This window comes from Rhincodon typus, chromosome 6 (assembly GCF_021869965.1).
Source record: "Rhincodon typus isolate 14 chromosome 6, sRhiTyp1.1, whole genome shotgun sequence".
Classification (NCBI taxonomy): domain Eukaryota; kingdom Metazoa; phylum Chordata; class Chondrichthyes; order Orectolobiformes; family Rhincodontidae; genus Rhincodon; species Rhincodon typus.
In genome coordinates, this window is record NC_063337.1 from 8,286,841 (window position 1) to 8,311,568 (window position 24,728).

Sequence of the window (24,728 nt, forward strand, 5' to 3'; positions counted from 1 at the left end):
CCACTTCGCTTTTACTCTGTGATTCCTTTATTTACTTGGTAGCTTTACGGCTCTTTACTTCCAGAGACCTTGCCACCCTCTCTATTTATTGTCACTGCCACCACTCGCTTTGTTGTTTCCAAATTCCATTATTCCTATGGTCACCTGGTTTCCCACCTTTCCTTAGTTGATGAATTTGATTTCATCCAAAGCATTTTCTGCTCTTATCCTTGCTTCACCAACTCCTGTTCAGTTATCATCCCTACTATCATGGATGCATTTTGATTCCTGATCTGGTAACTTCTCCGTCTTAAAATTCTCATCCTTGTTTACAAGCCTCTCCATGGCCTTGGCCCAGCCTTTCTCTGTGTTGTCCTCCAGCCACACAACCCTTCACAAATGCTAAGATCTTCTAATTCTGGGCACTTGTACCTCTTCAATTTTAATCGCCCACCATTGGCATCTGCACTTTCATGCGCATAAGCTTTAAACTTTCGAACCCCATCCCTCAAACTCTTTGACTCTTTTATCCCACTTTCTGCCTGTAAGATACTCCTGAACATCTGGGTCTTTGATCAAACTGTGGTTACAAGAGCAGGTCAGATGCTGGGAATCTGGCAATGATTAACTCACTCCCCAAAGCCTGTCCACCATCGACAAGGCACAAGTCAGGAGTGTGATGGAATACTCCCCACCTGTAGCTCCAGCAACACTGAAGAAGATTGGTATCATCTGAGATGGAGCAGCCCTCTGGATTAGCATTGCAATGACAAACATCCATTCCCTCCACCACTGATGCTCAGTAGCAGCAACATGTACCATCTACAAGATACACAGCAGAAGTTCACCAAGTCTCCTTAGACAGCACCTTAAAAACCCATGACCACTTCCAACTAGCGGGACAAGGAAAGCAGATAAATGGAAATACCACCATCTGCAAGTTCCCCTCCAAGCCACTTGCCATGCTGATTTGGAAATATATCAGTGCTCCTTCACTGTCATTGAGTCATAAATCCTAGAACTCCCTTCCTAATAGCACAGTGAGTGTACCTACAGTACATGGACTGCAGTGGCTCAAGAAGGCCCCTCTCTTCTCACAGGCAACTAGGAATGGGCAATAAATGCTAGCCCAGCTAGTGACACCAATATCCCCTAGGCGAGAGGATGGCTAAATGGTATTATCGGTCGACTATTAATCTAGAGACCCAGGTAATGTTCTGGGACCCAGGCTTGAGTTCCACCATGGCAGATGGTGGGGTTTGAATTTTCTTAAAAAAACAAAAAATAGTCTGGTATTAAGAGTCTAATGATGACCATGAAACCATTAACAATTGTTGGGAAAAACCCATCTGGTTCACTAATGTTCTTTAGTGAAGGAAATCTGTCATCCTTACCTGGTCTGGCCTATATGTGACTTCAGAACCACATCAATGTGGTTGACTCTTAATTGCCCTCTGGGCATTTACGGATGGGCAATAAATGCTGCCTGGCCAGTGACACCTACATCCTGTGAGGGCTGAGAGCACGGTGTGCTGTCAAAGACTTTTTTTTTGATACCGACTGAAGTGGATTGCTACTTTCTTTTCAATTGTGTTGATGGTGCTATTCAAATGGAATTTGTTGTTGGATTGTTAGCAGGATTTTTGATTGTGGTGGAGTTAAAGACTTGGATCTATGCTGCTGGGAAGAGAAAGCTATATTGCCTGGTGTTTAAAGTTTTTTTCTAAAACTTTCTTTGGGTTATTCTGAGCACTAGAGAATCCAACTGAAACTCAATGGCAATGCATCAGTAATATTGGAGATTAAAAAAGATTGTGTTTGTTCAGTACAAAATGTAATTTCCTCCACACAATTCTGATGGGAAGAAATTGTTCAATGTAAAGTTTTCCCGCCTGTAATGCAATGACTTGCAATTACAGAGAGCCTTGAAAACAACAAAATAAAAATCCCAATGTGAAGTCAGGAAGTATATTAGAATGTCAGTTATAAGACCACACGACATTAAGATGTAGTAGTAGAAGAGGCTATTCAACCCATTGATACTGTTCCACCATTCAATGAGATCATAGTTAATCTGATCATCCTCAATTCCAATTTCCAGCTTTTTCCTCATTTCCCTTGATTCCTTACTGATTTAAAATCTGTCTACCTCAGTCGTGAGTATACTTAATGATCCAGCCTCTACAGCCATCAGCAATAAAGAATCCCACCGATCCTCAACCCTCCCTGAGAAAATATTCCTTGTTGTCTCTCTTCTAACTGTGCAACCTCTTATTCTGAGTTATATCCTCAAGTCCTAGTGTCTCCCATGAGGGGAAACAACCTTTTCTGCATCTACCCTATCAAGTCCCCTTAGAATCTGATATGTTTCAATAAGGTAGTCTCTCATTCTTCTAAAATCTGAAGAGTACAGGCCCAATTTTTTCAATCTCTCAGTCTAAGACAGTCTATCAGTGCCCAGTGTCAGCCAAGTGATCTTTCTTTGGATTTCCTCCAATGCTTGCATCGAAGATGCAGGGTACATAGATAGCATGGTGGCTCAGTGGTTAGCATTACTGCCTCACAGCACCAGGGACCTGGGTTTGATTCCAGCCTTGGGTGACTGTGTGGAACTTGTATGTTCTTTCTGTGTCTGTGTGGGTTTCCTCCTAACGACATGCAGGTTAGGATGGATTGGCCATGCTAAATTGCCTACAGTGTCCAGGGATATGTGGGCTAGCCAAGGGATAGGGTGGGCTTGGATGGGATGTTCTTTGGAGAGTCAGTGTGGGCTTGAATGGCCTGCTTCCACACAGTAGGAGTTCTAAATGGGTCACTCTGGTGACTGTATTCCATGTGATCTTACAATAACATCATTTCAGTGTATCTTCCTATCCCCTTTTCTCTCATGTACTCATCAAATTTCCTTTTTAAACACCTAAGCTATTTTCCTCAACCACTTTTTTATCAATACAGTCTATCATGGGATATGGGATATGCTCACTTCCTGACTGCCCTGTGGGAGTCATTTCACAGAATAAATACTGAGTGATGATATTTCTCCTTATTTCTCTGTTGGAATTTCATTTCCCTGAGTTTTGGGTTTTCTCATAAGTGGAAAGGTTATATGGAAAAGGCAAGAGAGAGGAGCTGAGGGTTATCAGATCAGCCATGAATGGTGGAGCCAATATGATGGGCTGAAGGGCCTACTTCCAGTCCTATATCTTACAATCTTGTGGAAATTTTCTCCAAGTCTGTCCTGTCTGATTCATTTGAACTTTTAAAGCTCCTTAAAAAAAAATCACCTCAAAGTTTCTTGAAAGAATAGCCCCAAACAACTTATTCAGGTTTTCCTGATATCAGTCATTTCCCAGTTTTTTGTCCCATCCTAGTTTCTCCTTGCACTTTCTCCTGTGTTTTTAAAACTTTTTAGACAAAGCAGCGTATAGTACCTCAAGAGATAACAAGGTGTAGAGCTGGATGAACACAGCAGGCCCAGCAGCATCAGTGGAGCAGGAAGGCTGACGTTTCGGGCCTAGGCCCTTCTTCAGAAACTCAAGAGTGGCCTGAACAGTGAACTATATAAAAGAAGAAATTGCTGGAGAAACACAAGAAATCTGGCAGCATCAATGGAAAGAAAGCAGAGTTAATGTTTCAAATTCAGTGACCCTTCTTCAGAACAGAAATGTTGACTTGAAACATTAACTCTGGTTTCTCTGCACAGTTGCTGCCAGGCCTACCGTATTTCTCCAGAAACGTCTATTTTCATTTCTGATCTTCAGCACCTGCAGTTCTTTGTTTTACTTTAGTCACCTGTACTGGTTTCACATAGCTTCACCACTTCCCAGAGAAATAAATCTCAGTGATTTGTTAGCATTTTAATTACTTTGCTGACCTCTGCTGTTTCAGTTACTGATTTGTTCACCTGTACCTTGAAGGCCCTTTGGCCTCCCACCACATTCACTTTCTTATTTCCTAAAGTGTAAGTGATGCTTTTATTTTTCATATTAAAGTACATTGCTTCCCATTTATCTATATTAAAGGTAGCTATCCAGTTCGCAAGGTTTTAAGTCCTTCTTGTATTGTGTTATATTGTTGCGCAGTATTAGTGCTAATCTTCAGGTTGGTATCATCAGAAAATTTTGTCATTGAGAGAACGAGTTCCTTCGCTCTTCCTAAGAGAGGTTGATGCTTCCTTCAATTTATCTTCCCACCTGTCAGTTTTGATGTACCTTCTGGCCTGGAAGTCAGTCCCATCAACTCCTAGCCTTCAGAACCTCTGAGCGTGACATAATTCCCATCATCCCTTGATATCTTTCCTTCTGACCTTACCGCTGGCCTGGACGTTTAGGGCTGGAATGGGTCAGTGTTCTCAGTCATTGCATTGAAATCAGATGGAACCGGACTTCATTCCTGATTTAGTGGATAACAATGTAACTCCGTTCTCACACTCAACAGGCCCACCATAGAAATCAATGTTTATAAATCTTCAGTTGCTGGATTTTAACCAGCCAAGGAAGGCCAGACCGAAACGTTGGCTCACATGGGTCTTTGTATTCAATCACATGGGAAATACAGGGTTGCAGGGATGAGGTGGGACTGGATGGGATGTTTGTCAAAGGGGTAGTGTGGAATCAATGGGTCAATTGGCCTGCTTTCACATTGTAGGGATTCTACCATTCTATGATTCCATGTAGAGCAAACCTCACAAGAGGAGATAGAGGCCTAGTGGTATTATTACTGGACTGTTTGTCCAGAGACCCAGGCAATGTTTTTGGGTCCTGGGTTCGAATCCCGTCACAGCAGATGGAGGAATTTAAATCCAATAAATATCTGGAATTAAAGGATCTAATGATGACCATAAAACCATTGCTGTTTGTTGGAAAAGCCTATTTGGTTCATTAATGTGCTTTAGGGAAGGAAACTACCATCGTTACCTGGTCTGGTCTACATGTGACTCCACACCCACAGCAACGTGGTTGACTCTTAACTACCCTCTGGGCTATTAAGGATGGGGCAATAAATGCTGCCTAGCCAGTGATGCCCTCATCCCATGAATGAATAAAAAGAAGTCCCAAAAAGAATAGCTGTGATGAGACACCTGAAAGCTACCTGCTCAGCTCTTTTGCAGGTAGGAAGAACCATGTCCTCCTCACAATGACAAAGTATCCTTCCAATAAGGCCCTGAAGGACGAGAGAGGTGTTGTATGTATATGTACAGCAAACTTTGTTTTAACTGTTTTTACTTTATGAACTAGATCTCTTGATAAGCCGGCAAAAATATACCTGAAATACCAGAAGTTTACTATATTATCGCAATGTCTGAGTGGTCATTTGAAGGTGTGAGTTGAAGGCTCTCTGCCAAAAAGTTTTATTGAGGGCAAAGTTACATTAATATTTAAAGTGATTAACGCTGTAAAGTCTAACAGTGATGTGTATACCCCCTGCATTTCTATTACTTACTGTACGTTTTTACATTGATTATTTGGACCTCTTGATCAATTGGAATATTTAATCAATCGATAGACTCCCAGTCCCACTGGTGCCAGTTAAGAAAAAGTTTACTGTATTGAGTGAGGCTTGAATCGACAAACGTGGGGGATCAGAAACAAGGCTGCAAACCGAACAGAAACAGAAATTGCTGGAGAAACTCAGCAGGTCAGGCAACATCTGCGGAGAGAGAAACAATTAACATTTCAAATCTAGTGACTCTTCATCAGAACTGATTGCAGCTGGAGTCAAAATAGAGTCAAAGAGTCAGACAGCACGGAAACAGACCCTGCAGTCCAACTCGTCCATGCTGACCAGGTATCCCACGCTTAAGTGGCCACAGTTGTCTGTGTTTGGTCCCTATCTTGCTAAACCTTTACTATTCATGTGTCTGTCCAAATGTCTTTTAAATGTTGTAATTGTACCCACCTTTACCATTTCCTCTGGCAGCTCATTCCATACATGCACCACCCTCTGTGTGAAAAAGCTGCCCCACAGGCCCCTTTTAAATCTTACCCCTCTCACCTTAAACATATGCCCTCTAATTTTGGACTCACCGACAGTAGGAAAAAGTCCTTGGCTCTTCACCCTATCCATGCCCCTCATGATTTTTTCAACCTTTACAAGGAAAAAAGTCCCAGTAAATCCAACTTCTCTTTATAACTCAAACCCTCCAGTTCCAGCAACATCCTTGTAAATTTTTTTTCTGCACTCTTTCTCGTTTAACAACTTCCTTCCGAGAACAGGGTGACAAGAATTGTACGCAATACTCTGAAAGTGGCCTTACCTAACATCTTGTACAGCAGATGGAATATATGCTGAAATCAGGGGCTGAGGGACAAGGAACACTTGTCAATCACTGACCATCACCCCGGTAATCACTGACACATTTTTAAAGATATACAAAGCCATAAGAAATTAGAGCAGGAGTAGGCTGTTTGGCCCATCGAGTCTGCTGTGCCATTCAGTAGTATCATGGCTGTTAATTGCTGACCTAAGTGAGTTCATGCTCTTTGCAATTTGTCATCCAGATTCCGATATTAAAGTGAATGAAATACATATATAAATCATCAACTTGTTTCATGAATACATCCATCTCAATATTTAATTGTTAAATTTATTGGCACGTTCAAGCCGGATGTGTGCAGAATGAAATGAAATGCATTTCTTTCACAATGTTATTTTACTAATGCTTCTCCCACTCTAAATTTAGCTGAATTGACAGGTTACCCTACACCTCCCCCCACCACAAATGTGTACATTGTTTTATTTATACATTCTAACAGCTTGCAATAACCATAGGCAATAAGTAGTTTGCTGCATATTAATGCATAACCCGTGCCCTGCACTTTCACGTTTAATTACAGAAAATAGAGACGTGCCTTTATGATAAATGCCAGGCAGAAGGATCATAACTTCAAAAGTCACTCCCTTTTTGTTGTGGCAATTGCATCCTAGGTGGCCCCATGTCTCCTCCATTTGGAATTCAAACTCTGAAGCTGATTACCGTCCTGCCTTGAGAGAGCTCTGAAGTATCCATGCCTTGGGATATTGCACCTTTGTCTGTCACTTGTGTTTCTCCTGCTTGCTAGTTGTGCCTTCATAGACGCTACAGTTTGTTTTACTTCTGTAGGGTGTCATTGGCTGTCATTGGAAGAGATGAAGAAAAATCTCCTTGTTTCTTTCTGTGTCACTCAGAAGGCCATGAATGAGTTCCAAAGAAGAAACGTATCAGACTCAAAACATGAACTCTTCTCTCTCTACACTCGCTGCTGAGTTTCTCCAGCACTTTGTGCTTTTATTTCAGATCTCCAGTATCTTAGTACTCGGCTTTTATGTGAATCTTTTGAAATCTCTGCCTCAGAGGCCTGTGGTAGCTCAGTAACCGTGGATGGTAGAAATGAAAATTGACAGGCGTTCTGAATACTAGTGTCGAATAGTGTTATGGGAATTTTTTTTTAGTTATTCACAGGATGTGGGCAATACTGGCCAGGCCAGCTTTTATTGCCGATCCCTAATTGCTCAGAGGGCAGTTAAGAGTAACCCAAAGTTTCCTTCCCAAAAGGACATTAATGAAGCAGATGGGTTTTTGCAACAATTGGCAATAGATTTTTGGTCATTTCAGACTCTTAATTCCAGATATTTATTGAATTTAAACTCCACCATTTACCATGACAAGATTCAAACCCAGGTCCCCAGAACATTCCCTGGGTCTCTGGATTAACAGTCCAGCAATAATACCACTAGGCTATCACCTTCCTGGGACCATGTGAGTAAAAAGGAATTGATGTGGATAATTAACCTTAATTGTATTGAGCAAGCTAGACGGGCAGAATTTTATTTTTTATTATTCATTCAGAGGATTTTTATGTCATTGGCTAGGATAGCATCTATTGTCCATTGCTAAATTAAGAGTCAACCACGTTGCTGGGTCTGGAATCACATGTAGGGACAGACCAGGTAAGGACGGCAGATTTTCTTTCCTAATCAGGTAAGTTGCCATAGTCCTACCAAACCATACAGCTGCCCTCTCATTAGAGAGAGAGGGGTGACTGGTGGTGGTTTAACCTAAGGGTCGCCACGTCTCAGGCAAGAGGAGAGACTGAGAAGGAAAATCCCTTCATCGCAACCTCAAAGGACATTTGTGAGCCAGATGGATTTTTTTTCCTGACAATCAGCAATGGTTCCATAGTCATTGTAAGACTCTTAATTCCAGATTGTTTTTCTCAATTAGATTCAAATTCTACCATCCCCCGTGTCAGGGTTTGAACCCAGGTCCCCAGGACATAACTGACATCTCTGAATAATAGCAATACATTGAGGCCATCACCTCCTCCTGCCTACTCCCGCACCTTACTAAGCAGCAACTGGTTGAGTCCCTTGCGTACTAATTTGTCCTTGACCTAGGGTAAAGCTCTTTGTTTTATATTTGCTTGTGTGTAATGATCCTGAATGCTGCTTTCTTTAGGGTTTCAATCCTGTTCCATTACCAGAAGATCAGGGGGTATGGGAGCTAGATTAGGCCATTCAGCCCATCGAGTCTGCTCCACATTTCATCATGACTGATATGTTTCTCAACCCCATTCTCCTGCCTTCTCCCTGTAGCCTTTGATCCTCTTACCCATCAAAAATCTATCTATCTCAATCTTAAATGCACTCAAAGACTTGGCCTCCACAACCCTCTGTGACAATGATTTCCACAGAGTCACCACCCTCTGGCTGAAGAAATTCCCCCTCATCTCAGTTCTAAAGGGTCATCCCTTCACTCTGAGGTTGTGACCCTAGATCCTAGTCTCTCCTACGGGTGGAAACATCTTCTCCATGTCCACTCCATCCAGGCCTCTTGGTATTCTGTAAATTTCAATCAGATCCCCCTCACCCTTCTAAACTCCATCGAGTACAGACCCAGAGTCCTCAACCACTCCTCATATGAGAAGACCTTCAGCCCTGGGATCATATTTGTAAACCTCTTCTGGATCCCCTCTGAGGTCAGCACATCCTTCCTTAGAAACAGGGCCCAAATCTGCTCACAATAGTCCAAATGCGGTCTCACTGGGGAATTAAACAGCATCAGCAGTACAGCTCTGTTCTTGTATTCTAGCCCTCTTGAAATGAATGCTAACATTGCATTTGTCTTCCTAACTGCCAAGTGAACCTGCATGTTAACCTTAAGTTATTCCTTTTCTATTAGTACAACAAGCATTTGTAAGGGATGCAAAGCTCCAGTAACAGCACAATTCTGGGTCTCCCCAGGCAATAATTCTGAAAACACCTGTCCCGGTAGGAAGTAAAAGCGAAGGGGAGGAAGAAGAAAGGAGAGAGGGAAAGGGAAGATGTATACATAAGCATCTTTTATGTGATCAAATGTCATAACTTTTTTTTTAATGGAAGATTTATAAACAAAAAAATTGACACTGAGCCATATAGAATGTCCAAAAGCTTGGTCTCACCAAGTTAACCTTTTGGGGCAATATACATCCTCTTCAGAGCTGACCTAAAGAAGAGTTGAAACATTTACTCTGTTTTTCTCTCCACAGGTGCTGCCAGACTTGCTGAGTTTCTCTTCTTCCATTTCAGATTTTCAGCATCCGCAGGATCTCGCTTTTGTTAAAGGAAACCTGGGAGGCAGGAATGTGAAAGCTGATCATGACAGAGGAATCAGAATACATAAAGAGTGCCTGTTATTTCTGACTTTCTACTCAACAGGGTTGTGGAAATGACACAGAAAAGCACACACTTATGGTGTTTTGTCACAAATGATTATGGAAACTCCTTTTGCAGGACAAATGGAAATAAACTCCTTCACTGTCAGAGCAAACAGAAGGTGCTGTCACTGTATAATAACAACGCAATAGAATTCAGAGTTGCTTCATCACTTTCAGGTTTTAGACCATAACTTTTCATAATGGAAACTGACCTTGTGTAGCATTTGATAACGTTTTTTTTTAAATTTATACTCATGGGTGAGTGAATGTTATACAGACAGGAATTCAACAATCTTTCTTACTTGGTTTCTTTCTTTTTAATCTCATAGGTTCTTGTTTGTAAGCAAAACTTTTCATGCATGAACCCAGTGACCATGGATTACCCCACAGTGAGTTCATATCATGGACTAACTCAGGCAAAATCTGTTGTATGTTGTTAAAATCTGTTATGGCACCATCTGACAAAAAAACCCCATCTGTTGCTTGTGGAGCAATTTCCTGGTTAGTGTAGATCATAGAATCCCTACAGTGTGGAAACAGGCCCTTCAGTCCAACAAGTCCACACTGACCCTCAGATGATGCCACCCCGACCCATCCCCCTCTAACCCACCTAATCTACACATCCCTGAGCACTATGGACAATTTAGCATGGCCAATCCACCCAACCTGCACATCTTTGAACTGTGGGAGGAAACCAGGGCAAACCCACGCAGACACTGGGAGTATGTGGAAACTCCACACAGATAGTCAGTCAAGGGTGGAATCAAACCCAGGTCCCTGGCGCTGTGAGGCAGCAATGCTAACCACTGAGCCACCATGCCGCCCTAAAGTTGCAGCAAACACTCACTGCCATGACTCGAATTTGAGCCGAGGTTCCTGCAGCCACAACGTAGAGTACTAACCACTATACAATCACGACGCCACACAGATTAGCCTGCTTAAAATGTAGTGAGGCATTTAAATGATCAGATGTAGAGAAGGGATGCAGAGTGAAGAGCAACAGTAGAATTGGAAACTTTCAAAGAGGGACAGCTGTTGGAACGAACCACCACTCCGTCTTATTATTTTCATTCACTCATGGGACTTGAGTGTCTCTGGCTGGGTCAGCATTCATTGCCCGTCCCTAGTTGCCTTTGAGAAGGTGGTGGTGAGGGCATTTTTGAACCGTTGCCTTCTTGAAACATTGCATTTGTTGTAAGTAGGCCCACAATGTCATTAAGGAGGGAGTTTCAGGCTTGCGATCCAGTGACATGGCGTCTCAGTAAGGTTAGCACTGCTGCCTCACAGCTCCATGGACCCGGATTCAATTACAGCCTTGGGAGATTGCGTGGAGTTTGCATGTTCTCCCCAGGGCTGCAGATATACAAATTCAGTGGATTGGCCATGTTAAATTGCCCATAGTATCCAGGGATGTGCAGGCTGAATGGATTAGCCAGGGGAAATGCAGGGTTACAGGGATAAGATCGGGGGTTGTGCCTGGATAGGATGCTCTCTGAAGGGTAGATGTGGATTCAATGGGCTGAATGGCCTCTTTCTGCACTATAGAGATTCTATGACAGTTAAGGAATGGTGATTATATTTCCAAGTCAGGATGATGAGTGGCTTGGAGGGGAACTTGCAATTAGTGCTGTTCCCATGTAACTGCTTGTCTTTCTGGAAGGTGCAGTCTGAGGATCTCTGGTGAATTTCTGCAGTGTATGTTGTAGACAGTACACACTGCTACTGCTACTGCTTGTCAGTGTGGAGGAACTCGACATTTTTCTCGTCGATGTTGTTCAGCGGCCGGAGTCTGGGAGAGAGCGCGAGGGCAGCCTGGGAAGGTAAGCTTTAGTTATAAAAGTCTTACCTTGCGTGACTGCAGCCTTCAGTTGTTCAGCAGAGGAGGAGTTCCAGAGTAGGCGCGAGTGGTCGGCTGGGTAACGGTTATCTTTCACACAATAAATTTGGGAAGTAACTAATACACGAGACAGCACACATGTAGTGTCTCCCACCCTTCCACCTCCTGTAACCTAACAATAAAGACTAAGTGTGGTGAACAGGTAAGCTATTTGCATTTTTTTTCTCATTTCTTTATTATCTTTCGGGGTGGTCACCTAGACACCAAATCTTCTGGGAGTGGTTCGGAAGGCAAAGCTGGAGTCTGTTTGAGTATATGACGGAGTAAACTTACTGCTGCAGAGAACACTTAACGAGGGAACACTGCGAAACTAAAAAAAACTAATTAATTTTAAATAATTAACTAAGTAGAGATGGCAGGCCAGGTGATGTGTTGTAGCTGTATGATGTGGGAGCTGGCTGATCCCATTGAGAACGGCAGTGACCACATCTGCAGCAAGTGTTGGCTGCTTGAGGAGCTCCGGCTCAAAATTGATGAGCTGGAATCTGAACTCCAAACACTGCGGCACATCCGGGAGGGGGAGAGATACCTGGATACTGTGTTCCAGGAGGCAGTCACAGCTGGTAGATTAACTAATGTTAATTCAATCGGCAGGCAGGGACAGCAGTGTGTGACTGCGAGTGAGGCAGGTAGAGGGTCCCTGCAGACAGGAACATAGGAGCCGCAGCCCTTGACACTGTCCCACAGGTATGAGGCACTTGTTCCCTACGTGGATGAGGAACAGGGCTGCAGGAAGGATGAGTCAACTGACCATGGCACCATGGTCCAGGAGGCCAATCAAGAGTGGGGAGCAAAAAGACTGATTATAGTTTTAGGGAATTCCATCATCAGGGGGATAGACAGTATCCTTTGAAAGCAGGATAGAGAATCCTGCATGGTGTGTTGCCTGCCCGGTGCCAGGGTGCGAGACATCTCTGACCGGCTTGAGAGGATACGAGACAGGGAGGGGGAGGATCCAGTTGTTGTGGTCCACGTAGGTACCAACAACATAGGCAGCACTACGAAAAAAGGCCTGTTTTGGGATTATGAAAAGCTAGGAACAAAATTACAAAATAGGTCTTCAAGGGTCATAATCTCTGAATTGCTGCCTGAGCCACGTGCAAATTGGCATAGGGAGGCGAGGATCAGGGAAGTAAAAACGTGGCTGAAAGAGTGGTGTGGGATAGAGGGTTTCCTTTTCATGGGGCACTGGCATCAGTTCTGGGACAGGAGGGATCTATACCGCTGGGATGGACTCCACCTGAACAGGGCCGGGTCCAGTGTTCTGGCGAAAAGGGTAAATACGGTGGTTAATAGGACTTTAAACTAGTAAGTAGAGGGGAAGGGAGGAGTGAGCGTACAGGGACTATAACAATTAATGGAAGGCAAAGCAACAGGTTAGCAGGTGATGAGGAAGCTTCAACTCCATTGAAAATTAGGAAAAAAGTTAAAGGGAAGGAGAACTCAAGAGATGTTAGTAATGGACGTCATAGGACTCAAAAAGAAGGTGCAAAAACTGGCATAAGGGCACTTTATCTGAATGCTCGGAGCATTCGAAACAAGGTGGATGAGTTGATGGTGCAAATCATGGCAAATGGGTATGATTTAGTGGCCATTACAGAGACATGGCTGCAGAATGTTCATGAGTGGGAGTTAAATATCCAGGGGTATCAAACCGTTTGGAAGGACAGACAGGAAGGTAAGGGAGGTGGTGTTGCTCTGATTTTTAAGGATGATATCAGGGCGGTAGTGAGAGATGATATAGGTTCTACTGAACAAAAGGTTGAATCCATTTGGGTGAAAATTAGGAATAGCAGGGAGAAGAAGTCACTGATAGGTGTGGTCATAGGCTCCCAAATAATGACATCGTGGTGGGACAGGCAATAAACATAGAAATAGCTAATGCATGTAAAAATGGTACAGCAATTATCATGGGGGATTTTAATCTACATATCGATTGGACAAACCAGGTCGATCATGGCAGCCTTGAGGAGGGGTTCATAGAATGCATCCGCGATAATTTCCTTGAACAATATGTAATGGAACCTACGAGGGAGCAAGCTATCCTAGATCTAGTCCTGTGTTATAATACAGGAATAATTAATGATCTGCAAAGCGGTCACCAAGCCTACGCTTGGGTACCTGTTGTGACCTCCTCTACGTCGGGGAAACCAAGTGTAGGCTTGGTGACCGCTTTGCAGAACACCTACGCTCGGTTTGCAATAAACAACTGCACCTCCCAGTCGCGAACCATTTCAACTCCCCCTTCCATTCCTCAGATGACATGTCCATCCTGGGCCTCCTGCAGTGCCACAACGATGTCACCCAAAGGTTGCAGGAACAGCAACTCATATTCCGCTTGGGAACCCTGCAGCCCAATGGTATCAATGTGGATTTCACAAGCTTCAAAATCTCCCCTCCCCCCACCGCATCCCAAAACCAGTCCAGCTTGTCCCTGCCTCCCTAACCTGTTCTTCCTTCCACCTATCCCCTCCTCCCACCTCAAGCCCCACCCCCATCTCCTACCTACTAACCTCATCCCGCCCCCTTGACCTGTCCGTCCTCCCTGGACTAACCGATCTCATCCCTAACTCCCCACCTACACTCACCTTTACTGGCTCCATCCCCGCCCCTTTAACCTTTCCTCTCCACCTATCTTCTCCTCTATTCATCTTCTATCTGCCTCCCCCCTCTCCCTATTTATTTCAGAATCCCCTTCCCCTACCCCAATTCTGATGAAGGGTCTAGGCCCGAAACATCAGCCTTCCTGCTCCTATGATGCTGCTTGGCCTGCTGTGTTCATCCAGCTCTACACCTTGTTATCTCAGATTCTCCAGCATCTGCAGTTCCTACTATCACTAATAAATGATCTCACAGTTAGGGATCCTCTCGGAAGGAGCGATTACAGTATGGTCGAATTTAAAATACAGATGGAGGGTGAGAAGGTTAAATCCAGTATCAATGTCCTGTGCTTAAACAACGGAGACTATGATAGGATGAGGGCGGAGTTAGGTAAGGTAAAATGGGAGCAAAAATTTTATGTTGGGTCAATTGAGGAACAGTGGAGGACTTTCAAAACGATTTTTCGCAGTGCTCAGCAGAAGTATATTCCAGTGATAAGGAAGAACTGTAGGAAAAGAAATAGTCAGCCATGGATGTCTAAGGAAATAAAAGAAAGTATCAAATTAAAAAAAATACATACAAAAAAACAAAGATTAGTGGGAAACTAGTAGACTGGGAAATCTTTAAAGGCCAACCGAAAGCCACAAAAAAAGTTATAAAGAAAAGTAAGATAGGTTATGAGAATAAACTAGCTCAAAATATAAAATCAGGCAGCAAAAGTTTCTATAAATATGTAAATCGTAGAAGAGTGGTGAAGGTAAACATTCGTCCTTTAGAGGATGAGAAGGCCAATTTAATAACTGGGAATGAGGAAATAGCCGAGGCATTAAACAGTTATTTTGTGTCGGTCTTCACAGAGGAAGACATAAATAACATGCCGAAAACTGACGGCAAGAAGGTTATAGCAGGTGAGGACCTAGAAACTATCATTATCACTAAGGAGGCAGTGCTGGGCAAGCTAATGGGGCTAAAGGTAGACAAGTCTCCTGGCCCTGATGAAATGCATCCCAGGGTACTAAAAGAGGTGATGGGGGAAATAGCAAATACACGAGTAATTATTTATCGAAATTCACTGGACTCTGGGGTGGTTCCCGCAGATTGGAAAACAGCCAATGTGACGCCAGTGTTTAAAACAGGAAGTAGACAAAAAGCAGGTAACTATAGGCCAGTTAGCTTAACTTCGGTAGTGGGAAAAATGCTTGAATCTATCATTAAGGAAAAAGTAGCAAGACATCTGGATATAAATTCTCCCATTGGGAACACCCAGCATGGGTTCATGAAGGTAGGTCATGTTTAACTAATTTGGTGGAATTCTTTGAGAACATTACTTGCATGGTGGACAATAGGGAACCTGTGGATGTGGTGTATCTGGATTTCCAGAAGGCATTTGACAAGGTGCCACACCAAAGGCTGCTACATAAGATAAAGTTGCACGGTATTACAGGTAATGTATTGGCATGGATAGAGGATTGGTTGACCAGTAGAAAGCAAAGAGTAGGGGTAAATGGGTGTTTTTCTGGTTGACGGTCTGTGGCTAGTGGTGTGCCTCAGGGATCAGTGTTGGGATCGCAATTGTTTACAATTTACATAGATGGTTTGGAGTTGGGGACTAAGTGTAGTGTGTCAAAATTTGCAGATGACACTAAGATGAGCAGTAGAGCAAAGTGTGCGGAAGACACTGAAAGCCTGCAGAGGGATATAGATAGTCTAAGTGAGTGGGCAAAGGTCTGGCAGATGGAGTACAATGTTGATAAGTGTGAGGTTATCCATTTTGGTAGGAATAACAGCAAAATGGACTATGTTTTAAATGGTAAAAAATTGCAGCACGCTGCTGTGCAGAGGGACTTGGGTGTCCTTGTGCATGAATCGCTGAAGGTGGGATTGCAGGTACAGCAGGTAATTAAAAAGGCAAATGGAATTTTGTCTGCCATTGCTCGAGGGATGGAGTTCAAAAACAGGGAGGCTATGCTGCAGCTGTATAGGGTCCTGGTGAGGCCACACCTCGCGTACTGTGTGCAGTTTTGGTCTCCTTACTTGAGAAGAGATATACAAGCACTGGAGGGGGTGCAGAGGAGATTCACTCAGTTGATTCCTGAGTTGAGAGGGTTGGATTATGAGGAGAGACTGAGTAGACTGGGATTATACTCATTGGAATTCAGAAGAATGAGGGGAGATCTCATAGAAACATACAAGATCATGAAGGGAATAGGTAAGGTGGAGGCAGGGAGGTTGTTTCCACTAGCAGGTGAAACTAGGACTAGGGGGCATAGCCTCAAAATAAAGGGAAGCAGATGTAGAACTGAGGTCAGGAGGAACTTCTTCACCCAAACGGTTGTGAATCTGTGGAATTCCCTGCCCAGTGAAGTGGTTGAAGCTACCTCGCTGAATGTGTTTAAGGCAAGGCTAGATAAATTTTTGAACAGTAAAGGAATTAAGGGTTATGGTGAGTGGGTGGGTAAGTGGAGCTGAGTCTCAAAAAGATCAGCCATGATCTTATTAAATGGCGGGGCAGGCTCGAGGGGCCGGATGGCCTACTCCTGCTCCTAGTTCTTATGTGGTGCCACAAAAGCGGCGTAATTTGTTCTGGTTGGTATAAAGCTTCTTGAGTGTTGTTGGAGTTGCCCCCTACCAGGCAAGTTCTCACATTAAGTACAGTTATCAGCCTTGGGGAAGCAGTAGCATTGTGATAATGTCACTGGATTGATTATTCAGAGCCTGAGGATAATGCCTAGGGACATTTTGTTGGAGATAATTATAAAAGTTAGAATTGATGGACATTTAGAGAGGCAAAAATTGATTAGGGATAGTCAGCATGGTTTTGTGCGAGGAAAAACGCAAACTTGGTTGACCTTTTTGAGAAAGTTACCAAAAAGGTTGATGAGGACAGAAAGGTAGAGGTTGTCTACAGGGAGTTTAGTAAAGCCTTTGACAAGGTTCCACATGGTGGACTGATTAGTAAAGTTAGGTCACATGGGCTTCAGGGTGAGCTTACTAATTGGTTACTTAATTGGCTTAACAGCAGGAGACAGAGAGTAATGGTGGAGGGTAGCTTTTCGGACTGGAGGCCTGTGACTAACGGTGTTCAACAGAGATCGGTTTCGGGTCCTCTTTTGTTTGTCATTTATGTAAATAATTTGGATGACAATATAGAAAGTGTGGTTAGTAAGTTTGTGGATGACACCAAAACTGGTGGCATAGACAATGAAGAAGGTTTTCTGAGATTACAGTGAGATCTTGATCAAATGGGTGAATGGGCTGAAAAATGGCAGATGGAGTTCAATCTGGATCAATGCGAGGTATTGCATTTTGGTACAACAAAGAAGGATAGGGCTTATCCAATTAATGGTAGGGCCTTGGGGAGTGTTGAAGAACAGAGGGATTGAGGGATGCAGGTACTTAATTCTTTGAAGTTTGCATTACATATAGGCAGGTTGTTTAAAAAGACTTTTGGCTTGCTTGCCTTCATTGGCCAGACCTTTGAGTATCGGAGTTGGAATGTTATGTTGAGGTTGTACAGGACATTGGTGAGGCCTCTTCTGGAATACTGTGTCCAGTTCTGGTCACCCAGTTGTAGGAAGGATATTATCAAGTTGGAGAGGGTTCAGAAGAAATTTACCAGGATGTTGCCAGGTATGGAAGGTTTGAGTTATAAAGAAAGGCTGAACTTTTTTAACTGGAGCGTAGGAGGTTGAGAGGTGACTTGATAGATGTTTATAAAATAATGAAGGGTATAGGTAAAGTTGATGGCAGCTCTTTTTTCTCTAAAACGGGGAATTTCAAGACTAGAGGGCAAATTTTTAAGGTAAGAGGAGAGAGATTTAAAAAAGACCATGAGGCAATTTTTTTTTACACAGAGGGTGGTTCGTGTGTGGAATGAACTTCCTGAGGAAGTGATGGATGTGGGTACAATTACAACATTTAAAAGACATTTGGATGGATACATGAATAGGAAAGGTTTGGAGGGATATGGGTCAGGAGCAGGCAGGTGGGGCTAGTTCAGTTTGAGATTAAGTTTGACATGGACTGGCTGGACCAAAGGGTCTGTTTCCACATTGTATGACTCTATGACATGGCTTCAAATTCCATGACAAATGTGAAATATGAATTGAGTGAAAAAGTGAGCTGATTGCTGACTATATAATCATTGTTAAATATTGTGAAGATCCATCTGATTCACAAATGTGCTTCAAGGTAGGAAATCTGCCATCCATAGCTGGCCTACATGTAAGTCCAAACCCACTGTCATGTGCTTAATGCTTAATTCCAGGAAGGGATACGAGAAATGGCCCATTCAGCAACATATGCATCCAATGGGCATGGGATGGCACAGTGAGATTGGCACTGGGCTAGTAACCCAGAGACACAGGGAATGTCCTTGAAAAAATGGCACCAATGCAACAGAAATCTTGAATTAAAATTCCAATGATGAATGTGAAACCATTGTCAATTGTTATAAAACTCCGCCTGGTTCACTGATGCCCTCACGAGAAGGAAAACTGATGTTCTTTCCCGAACTGGCCTACCTGTGACTCCAGGCACAGAAATATCAAGGACTCTTCACTGCCTTCTGAAATGGCCAAGCAAACCATTCAGTTGTATCAACCAGGAAAAGGTCTCAAAAAAAGGACTGGAACTGGGTGACATAGGCACAGAAACAGACAACAGCAGAAACAGCCCTGTTGACCCTGAAAAATCATCCTTACTAAAATCTGAGGGCTAGTGCCAAAATTGGGAGAACTGTCTCATAGACTGGTCAGGCAATCGTCTGATATAGCCACATTATGAATCAAACCTTACAGACAATGTCCCAGGCACCATCATCACCATCCCTGGAAATGTCCCACCGTCAGCACAGACCCAGTAGAAGTGGCGACACAGTGGTGTGCAGTAGGAAGGGAGTTTTCCTAGCAGTCCTCAACATTAATTCCACACTCCATGAAGTCTCATGAAGTGTTAAACAACACTTGGAGGAAACATTGAGATGGCAAGGGGATAGAACGCACTATGATGTCCACTATCAAGAGTGGCTCAGCAGCAGTACTACAGATCGAGCTGGTTGGGTCCTAAAGGACGTAGCTGCTAGAGTGGGTCTGCAGCAGGTGGTGAGGGAACCAACAAGAGGGAAAAACATACTTGACCTCGTCCTTATCAATCTGCCAGCTGCAAGTGCCCATCTGTTCATGACAGTATCGGTAAGAGTGACCATCTCACAAGTCCTTGTGGAGACAAAGTTTCGTGTTCATACGGGGGTACTGTCCATTATATTGTGTGGCACTACCACTGTGCTAAACAGGGTAAACTTTGAACATATCTCGCAACTCACTCCTGTGTATTCATGACGTGCTGTGGACCATCAACAGCAGTAGAATTGTGCTCCAGCACAATCTGTAACTTCATGGCCTGGTACATCCCCCACTCAACCATTACTGTCAAGCCAGGGGATCAACCCTGGTTTAATGGAGAGTGCAGGAGGGCATGCCAGGAGGAGCACCAGGCATACCTGAAGATAAGATGTCAACCTGATGAATCTATAAAACAGGACTATTTGCTTACCAAACAGCATAAGCAGGAAGGGATAGATAGAACTAAGTGATCCTACTACTGATGGATCAGATCTAAGCTCTGCAGTCCTGCCACATCCAGTTGTAAAAGGTGATGGACAATTAACCAACTCACTGGAGGAGGAAGGTCTACAAATAGCCTTCTCTTCAATGAGGAAAGAGCTAAGCACATCAGTGCAAAATAGATAGCTGAAGCATTCGCAACAATCTTCAGCCAGAAGTGCTGAGGGGATAATCCATATCTGCGTGCTCCAAAGCCAGTTCACAGCCAATTCACTCCATATGACATCGAGAAGTGGTTGTAGACACTGGATACGACAAAGGCTACAGACTCTGACACTGTTCAGCAATAGCATTTAAAACTTGCACTCCAGAACTTGTTGCTTCCCTAGCAAAGTTCTTCCAGTACAGTTCCAAACCTGGCATCTACAGCTTAGACCCAAACGTTTTCTTATTTTATAGGCAAATATAAAGTGCTGTGTTCCAGTTGCAATTCAACTGGTCAAGCTACTCAATGTTAAGCAAGATACAGTATTTTTCAAGCATTATAGTTAAAATACAACAAAAGAAGAACAAACTTAGAATAACTTAACTCTATCGGAAAACTTAACAGAATAATAGATATGGTAACTGTTATTAATTAACTGCTCCAATATAGTAACATCCAATAAACACACTCTTTGTCAAAAAGGCAAATTCAGAAAACATATTTTGTCTCACAGGCAATCCAGCAGCCTAGGAAGTGAACCTCCAGCTGTTGGCTGCAATCAAGAAAGTGAAAGATAGCTTCCACTTCTTCAAAACCCTGGCAGCAACAGCTAAAAGCTAACGAAAAGTCCTGGATTTGTGAGAGATGACCACACTCACTCAGGCTGCTTCTATTCTTCTAACCTCAAAAAAAAATCCAAGGCATCACAAATTGTTTATCTCCTCACAGACTGCTTGTCGCCTGTCCCCCAGTTTCTCTCCAAAAGAAACAAAGACAAAACACACACGTCTTAAAGCATCGTCGCAGTATGTCCTGTAGACAGAAAGTCGGACAAATCCAACCTGGCCATTTACCGCCCCATCTGTCTACTCTCGTTCAGCAATAAAGTGAAGGAAGGTGTCTTCGATAGTCTTATTAAACAGCACCTGCTCAGCAATAACCCACCCAGTGATTAAATAAAAACCAAAAGAACTGCGGATGCTGTAAATCAGGAAGACAAACTGAAGTTGCTGGAAAAGCTCAGCAGGTTTGGCAGCATCTGAGAAGAAAAAAAATCAGAGTTAACGTTTCAGGTCCGGTGACCTTTCCTCCGAACAGAAGTTAACTCTGTTCTCAAATGTTAACTCTGATTTTGTCTTCATAGGTGCTGCCAGACCTGCTGAGCTTTTCCGGCAACTTCTGTTTTTGTACCCATTCAGTGACGCCCAGTTTGGGTTCTGCCAGGGCCACTCAGCTCCGGAATTTATTACAACTCCTCAGATCCTGTCAACACAGAATGCTAATCATTGTGTATGACTTTCGGTTCTGAAATTTAACTGTTGTTCAAAAGCCTCAGAGACGCCCACAACAAGAATAAAATCAGAAGGACATCGAACAAAAAAAACCTGAAAGAACTGCGGATGCTGGAAACCTGAAACAGAACTAAAAATTGGTGGAAAATCTCAGCAGGTCTGGCAGCATCCGTGGAGAAAAGTCAGAGTTAATGTTTCGGGTCCAGTGACCCTTCTTCAGTTTTGAAGTCTGATTTTCTCTCCACAGATGCTGCCAGACCTTCTGAGATCTTCCAGCAATGTCTGTTTTTGTGTGAAAGGGACGTCTAATCCTTGGGGCTCCATTGACCAGAAGCTGAACTGGACTAACCATCTGAATACTGTGGATACAAAGTCTTGTCAAAGACTAGGAATACTGCAGCAAGTAACTTACCTCTAAACTCCCCAAAGTCTATCCATCATCTATAAGGCACAAGTCAGGAGTGTGATGGAATACTCCCCACTTCCTGGATGAGCGCAGCCCCAACAACACTTAAGAAGCTTGATACCATCCAGGACAAAGCAGCCTATTTGATTGGCACCACATTCACAAACATCCACTCCATCCACCACCGACGTTCAAAAGGAGCCGTGTGGACTATTTACAAAATGTACTGCAGAAATTCACTGAAATTTCTTAGACAGCACCTTCCAAACCCACGACCACTTCCATTTAGAAGGACAAGGGCAGCAGATACATGCAAACACCACCACCTACAAGTTCCTTTCCAAGCCACTTACCGTCCTGTCGTGGAAACATATCTCTGTTCCTTCAGGGCTGCTGGGTTTGAATCCTGGAATTCACTCCCGAATGGATTGTGGGTCAACCCAGTTCAAGAAGGCAGCTCACCATCACCTTCTCAAGGACGGGCAATAAGTGCTAGCCCAGCCTCACATCCTATGAATGAATAAAGAGTAATACATCAGCTGTAGAGGCAGCATATGGCTTTGTGTTGGATTTTCACTGATATGCAGTGAGTATTTCCAACAGGAAGAAAATGTGTTTGAGTGAAAGCTATGAATTGAATCGTGATTTTCTCCTTCATCTTGTCATCAATACTCCACATTTGTGCTATATCGAGATACATTCTGCAACAGTTCATAAGGCAGCCAGAAGTGCCGGGGTGGCACGGTGGTTCAGAAGTTAGCACTGCCTCCTCACAGCACCAGAGACCCAGGCTCGATTCCACCCTTGGCCGAATGTCTGTGTGGAGTTTGCACGTTCTTCCCGTGTCTGTGTGGGTTTCCTCCCACAGTCCAAAAATGTGCCGGCTAGTTGGATTGGACATGCTAAATTGCCTGTAGTGTTCAGGGATGTGTAGATTAGGTGCGTTATGGGGGATGGGTCTGGGTGGGATGCTCTCAGGGTCAGTGTGGACTTGTTGGGCCAAAGGGCCTGTTTCCACACTGTAGGGATTCTATGGATGATCCATTTCGGCCTCTTCCAATAGTCTCCACCATTACAAATACCAGTCTTCAGCCAAATCAATTCACTCCATGTGATACCAAGAAATGGTTGGAGACACTGGATACTGCAAAGGCTACGGGCCCTGACAACATTCTGGCAATAGTACTGAAGACTTGTGCCCCAGAACTTGCTGCTCCCTTAGCCAAGCTGTTCCAGTACAGTTACAACACTGGTATCTACCCGACAATGTGGAAAATTGTCGAAGTATGTCCTGTACACAAAAAGCAGGACAAATCTAACCTGGCCAATTACCGCCCCATCAGTCTCCTCTCGATCATCAGTAAAGTGATGGAAGGTGTCAGTAACAGCGCTATCAAGCAGCACCTGCTCAGCAATAACCTGCTCAGTGACGCCCAGTTTGGGTTCCGCCAGGGCCACTCAGCTCCTGACTTCATTACAGCCTTGGTTCAAACATGGACAAAAGAGCTGAATTCCAGAGGTGAGGTGAGAGTGACAGCCCTTGACATCAAGAATTTATTCAAATGAGTGTAGCATCAAGGAGCCCTAGCAAAACTGGAATCAATGGGTGTCGGGGGCAAACTCTCTGATGGTTGGAGTCATACTTGGTTGTGGTTGATTAAGGTCAATCATCTCAGCTCCAGGGCATCTCTGCAGGAGTTCCTCAGGATAGTATCCTTGGCCCAACCATCTTCACCTGTTTCATCAATGACCTTCCCTCCATCATAAGGTCAGAAGCGGGGATTTTTACCAATGATTGCACAATGTTCAGCACCATTCATGACTCCTCAGATACTGAAGCAGTCCATGTTCAAATACAACAAGATCTGGACAATATCCAGGCTTGGGCTGACACATGGCAAGTGACATTCATGCCACACAAATGCGAGGCTATGGCCATCACCAATAAGAGACAATCTAACCATCGCCCTTTGACATTCAATGGTGTTACCATCACTGAATCCCCCCACTAACAACATCCTGGGGGTTATCATTGACCAAAAACTCAACTGGACTCATCACATTAACAGAGTGGCTACAAGAGCAGGCCGGAAGCTGGGAATACTGAGGCGAGTAACTCACCTCCTGACTCCCCAAATCCTGTCCACCATCTACAAGGTACAAGTCAGGAGTGTGATGGAATACTCCCCACTTGCCTGGATGAGTGCAGCCCCAACAACACTCAAGAAGCTTGACACCATCCAGGACAAAGCAGCCCACTTGATTGTCACCACATCCACAAAACATCCACTTCCTCCACCACCGACGCTCAGTAGCAGCAGTGTGTACTGTCTACAAGATGCACTGCAGAAATTCACCAAAAATCCTCAGAAAGCACCTTTTAAACCCGCGACCACTTCCATCTAGAAGGACAAGGGCATCAGCCATATGGGAACACCACCATCTTCAAGTTCTCCTCCAAGCTACTCACCATCCTGACATGGAAATATATTGCTGTCCCTTCACTGTCGCTGGGTCAAAATCCTGGATTTCCCTTCCTAATGGCATTGTGGGTCAACCCACAGCAGGTGGACTGCAGTGGCTCAAGAAGGCAGCTCACCACCATCTTTGCAAGTGTCAACTAGGGACTGGCAATAAATGCTGGGCCCAGCCAGAGGCACCCACATCCCACAAATGACTAGAAAGAAAAACACTGCTTTCTCATGTATAACTGGGAATGGTCAATAAATGATGACTTAGCCAATGGTGGTCACACCTCCTGAATGAACAAAAAGAAGCAAGCAAAAAGAAAAGTGGCAGCAAACCCACATCATGTGTTTTCTTTTATTTATTTTTCAATGATCCTGAGGCATAATTGAGCTTCAAAGAGGACACTATACACTCCATGGGGTTCAGTCACATCAGTTGATTAGCTGACTGTTTTCATTGAATTTCTACAGTGTGGAAGCAGGCCATTTGGCCCATTGAGTCCACACCAACCCTCCAAAGAGTATCCCACTCAGATGCACCCTCCTACCCTATCCCGTAATCCTGCATTCACTATGGTTAACCCACCTAGCCTGCACATCCCTGGACACTAACAAACAAATCAGCATGGCCAATCCACCTAA